This window comes from Camelina sativa, chromosome 11, assembly GCF_000633955.1.
Source record: "Camelina sativa cultivar DH55 chromosome 11, Cs, whole genome shotgun sequence".
NCBI classification, from domain to species: Eukaryota; Viridiplantae; Streptophyta; class Magnoliopsida; order Brassicales; family Brassicaceae; genus Camelina; species Camelina sativa.
This window is the reverse complement of record NC_025695.1, coordinates 13,778,305-13,784,725: the sequence shown is the minus strand read 5'-3', so window position 1 is coordinate 13,784,725 and position 6,421 is coordinate 13,778,305.

Below are 6,421 nucleotides of genomic sequence, written 5' to 3'. Positions count from 1 at the left end.
ACCTTGAATATCTATTCACCGTCTCCGAACAGTTGTCGCCGCCGTGCGTTCACTACAACTACAACTAGGTCAACCAAAAAGAACATTGGGCTTCTTTTGGTGGGCCTTATCTTTGTCGTCGGCCCGTTAACAATTCAGGAAGTAAAGGTCTCAGGGAAGTCCAGGTTTCATTTATCCGAGCATTCACTAAGAATTTTTACATCGCTCTTTCGTGTTGATTGTAAGGGGATAAAACACCTTCTACATCTCATCTCGTTAGCTGTGATTGAGGTCCATAAATGCTATCCCCAACCCCTGATCCAAAGCAATCCATTGACGCTCACTCTCCATCTACGCTCTAGGCTATCGGGAACTTTGGTTCTGGTCTCTAACTACTTCTGCGGAGTGAGGAAGAACGGCATTATGACCATGCCTCCACGGAGCGCTGGTTACCAAAACTTCCATACTCCTCTGCCTCCATCTCGCGTGATCACTGCTGTTAATCATGTTCAATATATCTTTCCTCGGGGAAAAGATCATACAATGGTGGCTCCAATCCTAATGCTATCTCAACCCAGGTACGATGCTTTATATCTTGTGTTGACGTCAATACTTAGCCAATGGTGTGATCGAGATTACGTTCTCTATGGTTTCCATCTGAGAAGTAATTCACCATTGTTGCTTTGGCGTCTTTCGCTCCTCCTGAGAATCCTGGTAATAGTAACCCTCTTGGCCCTGACCTTTGAACCCTATTGCTTTAATGTCTATGGTGTTCTGACCCAGAACTCAAGTTGTTCGAGTGTTGGTTTCGGTTTTGAATTATCTGAGACCATTATACACCTTATGGCAAATCCACTAGAGATCCTCAAGCGACAAAGCACTCCGTGTAGACCTTCTCAAACCGGTGAGAAGCTCAGCCTTGACCCTTTCCTTAACGCCAATACGTCTTATGACAATGGCTATCTCTCATCTATCGACTTGTCATGGAAGAGCTTGTCGACAATCTTGATTTCACATGTACCAAGATCCTTCCAAGTTTTTGGCTCAAAGCTCTCAAGAACATATTGCCGACTATCTTTATTTCAGCTTTGTTTCATTGTTGTTGTGGTATTGGAGAATGCCTTTGTTTATTATTCTCTTAACTTTGTTTATATGAACCTTCTCTTTTGAGTACTGAATGCAAGTGGTTTAAAAAAAAAAAAAAAAAAAGTCAATCAACTTATCCAAATTACAACGCATGAATTGTTTGACAAACGAGTCACACATCCGGGTATTATTTTATTGGTTACGTTTATTATACGTATTGTTTATATGCATATATCTATATAGACTCGAAGTGTAGATTAATTTATATATAATACGCAACAAGTATTTACCAATTGTTTTTTAAAAATATTTACAGCTTAAAACCTAATTGAACCCATAGTTTGGGATTGGGGAAGGGTAGGATTATGTAGGAATAATAGTATACACGAAGAACATGTGTTATGAATCTAGACGAGTTCAGTGGATTCTATCATGCATGTACGAGTTAGTACAATTATTAAACAAAAAAAATTCAAGAAAAAGGAAAACTAATCATTTAAAAAAACAAAAACAAAACAAAATTCTCATTTCCAAATTAAATCTATACAGGTTTCCGGAAGATAACTTTTAATATATGGGTTGCTTGAATATCAATATTGGTATATTAATTAGTATTCTCATGAGGAATCTGAGTTTACCTTTTGAAAGAAGAAAAATAAAATTATGTCGTCCAATTCATTACAAATTTTTGTATTATTTTATATGATATGTATGCAATACACACTTTTTAATGATAACCACTTATGGAAATGGCATATTTTAAGATCTTCCGCAACTATGGCGTGAAGAATTTGATGATAAGGAGAACAAAAGTAATATATACACCATACATTTCTCATTACACCAAATATAATATCATATTATATTCGAAAATATTCGAGCTAATCAATATACTATGTCAAGTCAGTTTTTGTTGAATTCAAAGAGTCAACTTCATTTTAATGTCTTTTAGCCTACAAACTACTAGAATCAAATTTGATCTTCACTTTCTAATACCCTTTATATACAACTATATTTTTTCCTCTTTACATGATATTCTATGAAAATATATAAAGAAAATAATCTGAGTAAAAAGTTCCAAAAGAAAAACTCTGGTAAAACATAACATAATGTGTACGTACCACAGCTATAGTTCACATGGATTTTAAAACGAGGTTTGTAGATTAAAACAAAATATTTTAGAACCACAAATTACACCACATTAGTCAGTCCATAATGTGTTTCATCTTAGGACAAACTATTAACACATGACCAATTTTACACACGCAGTTCACCAGTTTTTCGTTCCATACATTATAAAAATATTTCACTGATTTGAGAATATATGATTTCTTATTTCTCAATTTTATATTTCAAAAGTAAATAAGTATTGGTGAAGCAAATGTTGTTATCGAATTTTCATATCTTAATATGGGAATCAACTATGACATTCACTTTCTATCAACTTTTTGTGGTGGATCGGTTTCGTTCTCATTTCTAAGATGGCCGTTTTGAACAATTTTTTCTTTTTATTTTATTCTCCCTCCAACAAAATATAGTGATTCCGTCGTAAACAATTGTCTCTTTGACAATAAACAAGAGAGGGATTCAAATACACAGAAGCTAGACCAAATTTAGCAACCGAGCTGTCAAGCATTTTCTTTTTTTGTTGAAACAAATTGTTCCATTCAAATTACCAGAGAACTCGTGAACTAGTTTCCTTCACGGACCCAACCTTCCAATGTACTTTTTCATTTAATTATTTATATTGTGATTACCGGAGTTGAATCCGAGTTATTATTATCTGTTAGTGCTCTCCTGCGTTAAATGTCATGTTAACCATTCACAAAACTCCATTAAAAATATTACTTTATGACTGCATAATCTTTGGAGGCAATTTATTTCTCAATATAACATAACTCATGTTAATACTCTCTATATCGCGTAGGAAACCTACAATATCATTTCTAGAAAACACATTTTAAAGCATGATATATTTTATGATATAAAAATAACGATACCAAAAACATATAATTTATCAATTCGTAATTCTATTACTGTCAGACTGAGCGTAATGTTAGACCCTGTATAGTTTATACAAAAACAAACTTTGTTGATAAGAAAATGTATGTTGTTATTACCATAAGTTAACTTTTAAGATTCGAAATTGCTAGAATGAGTTAAATTTTATTCAATACTATTCATGCATCTTTTGTCAATTCATAATTTTTTTTTTCTAACACTGTCAACATAATATCCTCTAAGTATAGTTTATATACATTATCATGTTAATGCACTGATGACAAAATATAATGTTATTATATTTTGTTATACAAATTTCTTCTAAGCTTCCAATTTTTTTTTTTTTAAATAATCATACTCATGCATGAATTTGGCTATACAAACATATAAGAAACTAAACGGACCACGTGAATATGAAGGCCGAAGATAGAAGCTTTGAAGGCAGTAATTAAGGACACCCTTCATCATTGTCCTCAAGGACCACTTTAACTCTTGGCTTTATCTTATGAGATCCACTACCAAGATTCTCTCTTTGCCTTGTATAGTTTTATGTCTCTCTTATTTTCTTTTCATTTAACTAGGTTTTAACTTAAGTCTTAATTGTAAAACAAATTTGTTCTTGTGGTTGTTTGTATTTTAGAGGTTTTTCAAAGGCTTAAAACAGTTCTTCATGCACATGAGTTAAACGCATGGACAAGTACACATATATAAAAAAAAAGTCTCACATTTTGGAACTGTGGTCACGAGGAATGAATGGGTTTGACTCTAGAGTCTCTACTTACCAAAATCTTTAACTACGTCTAACTACCTCTAACTACATAAATCTCTAATCACGTGAGGCATAACCTACTACAAAGCAAAATCGAAACCTATCTGGTTAACCTTAAGTAGCTTAGTTAAACCAAATAAATAAATAAAATTAAGTACAAGTAACATAAAAGATTCTAAAAATCCAACAAAAGAAGATCGGTTAAAATATATTGATTGATACTTTTAAATTATGTTTTGAATGTATCATTTTATTATAGAGAAGATAAAAGCATTCCTATAGAAAAAGGCGGAAGAAGTAAGAAAGCATTTCTACGTCAAGATAAACTTATTAAACACACGTGGACTAAATGGGCAATATGGAGACATTCCATGCATGAAACCGGACCGTGTATGTTCGACCCACTACTAAAGCTGTCATTTGGATCAGAGCTAATCCTACTTAATTAGAATTATCGTTTACTCTTTTGTGTGTTAACCAGAGATGAATCATGATGATAGATTAAAGAGGATAAACCATCGCTATACCTACATATGGGTGCTACATACTCTATTTAAGATTACAATGATTTTATCATGATAAGGCAATAAAATTAAATTAGAAGACCTAAGACGAAATGCAAAGGAATTAAATCCTTTCTTTCATTCCTATAAAAAGGGAACTTAAATTAAATTGAAATTTAAACATTGACTCATCAATCACTTAATTAACCGTCTAACAATAAATTCATGTATTTTTTTAATGATATGAATTAATATCAAACATTTGTTACGAGCTAAACCAAGAAAATCCCCCGGCTGTCTCTGGAAAAATATCGGATTAGTGTTAAGGACTCTGTCTCTCAGTCAGATTAGATAGTGAAAATGTATATCACCTAAATTGGGTAATCATTCTGAGTCCAACACTGTGTTTTCCCCATTGAAAAAAACGACAAAAAATATTGAACCATTTGGACCCAATGTCACTTTTTGCATGTGCAAGATTTAACCGATTCTTATACCGAGCGGTTGATTATAGTGGAGCCGTTTACGATAGACGATAGTGTGCTACTTCAAAGAAAAAATGGCAAGCGAAGAACTAAATCAGTTTAATGTTTTTGTTAAGTCTTTTTAGACAATTAATCTACAGTTTAAAAGCCATCTACGACAAAGAACATATATTGTAAGAACTAAGTACAAAGAATACTCTATTTTGTACAAAACAACAAGAATATATCCACAAGCATAAGTGTGCCTAGTGATCATTAATAAAGGCAAAGCAGAAATAGTATTTTTTTTTTTTAAAAGAGAGCAATCTAATTAGCATCATGGCATATCTGGTTTTTTTTAATAAATATTTGCAAGTATATGTATTACTGTATCAGAAATGTTTAAGTATAGCTAAACTGGAGTGAGTCAAAACAAATTTCTGCAAGAAAAGACAAAAAAGAAATAATAGATATATTTTATTGAAACATCATCTATGAGAATAAGTCTCTACAAAATCTTATTTAAGAAAATTTCCCTGAATGAGAAAACATTATCACTGAAATACACGATTTGATTGTTGCTACTTTGTTTGTTCAAAAAAAAAAAAAAACAAAAAAAAAAAAAGATTGTTGCTACTTCAATCTGTTTCCATTATAAATTTTAGTGTGAAACAGAATTTAGTTGTCTGCTTTTACTATCTAATTACTAGTATTTTTGTTCTTTACATGTCGTGTCAGATTCTCTGATTAGATGTTTTTTTCGTGTGTCAATTTCTCTGATTAGATGTTTACGCGTAATTAAGGATTAAATCTTTCTAAATCAAAAGGAAACGAACGGTCTATATGAGCTTTCCATGAGGAAAAAACAAAACAACAAAATACTATCAAACATAAATCAAGACGCTAAAAAGTTCAATAATTACGAAAAACTAACCTGAATCAAAAGCAAGAAACAACTAATGTGGAAACCTATATTGGTCCAATTGTCATCATTATTTATGAGCTGTTCAGGTAAGAATCTAAGAATTGTTTGTTTCTTGTATCTAAACCCCTTTTGGTTTTTACCAAGGGAGAACTCAATTCAATTAAGCAGTGTTTTGAAAATGCATACCGTAAAGTATATTAGATACTTAACGAATACTAGAATTTACTTATCTTCTTTATACCTTTTGGCCCTTAAAAATTCTATTCTGACCATCTTTTCTTTCTTTTTTATTTATTTCCCTTACCTGGTCCATTTCTGGATTCCTGTAATAAAAACACACACAAAAATTACTCAATAAATCACATACACACACACACACACGCATTTGTGTACATATATATATTAGCCTCAAATGCAAAGTAAATGGATATCCCACCAGAGTCACAATCTCATCAAGTCCCATTACCACATTGCGTCCTCCTTCATCTTCTTCTTCCTCTCTCTCTCTATCTCTCTAAATTTCAAATCTTTACTTCCTGTCAAAAGCATAAACTCTGAGCATTGCTTGCTGTAAAATCTCAATGTCTGCCACTTAAACACATCTTACTTACCAAGCGTGAAACTCAGCGCCTTATTTCACCCTCTTAATCATTTTCTTGTGTAAGCCTTCTTGTTGGTTTTTTTGCAGCATTAC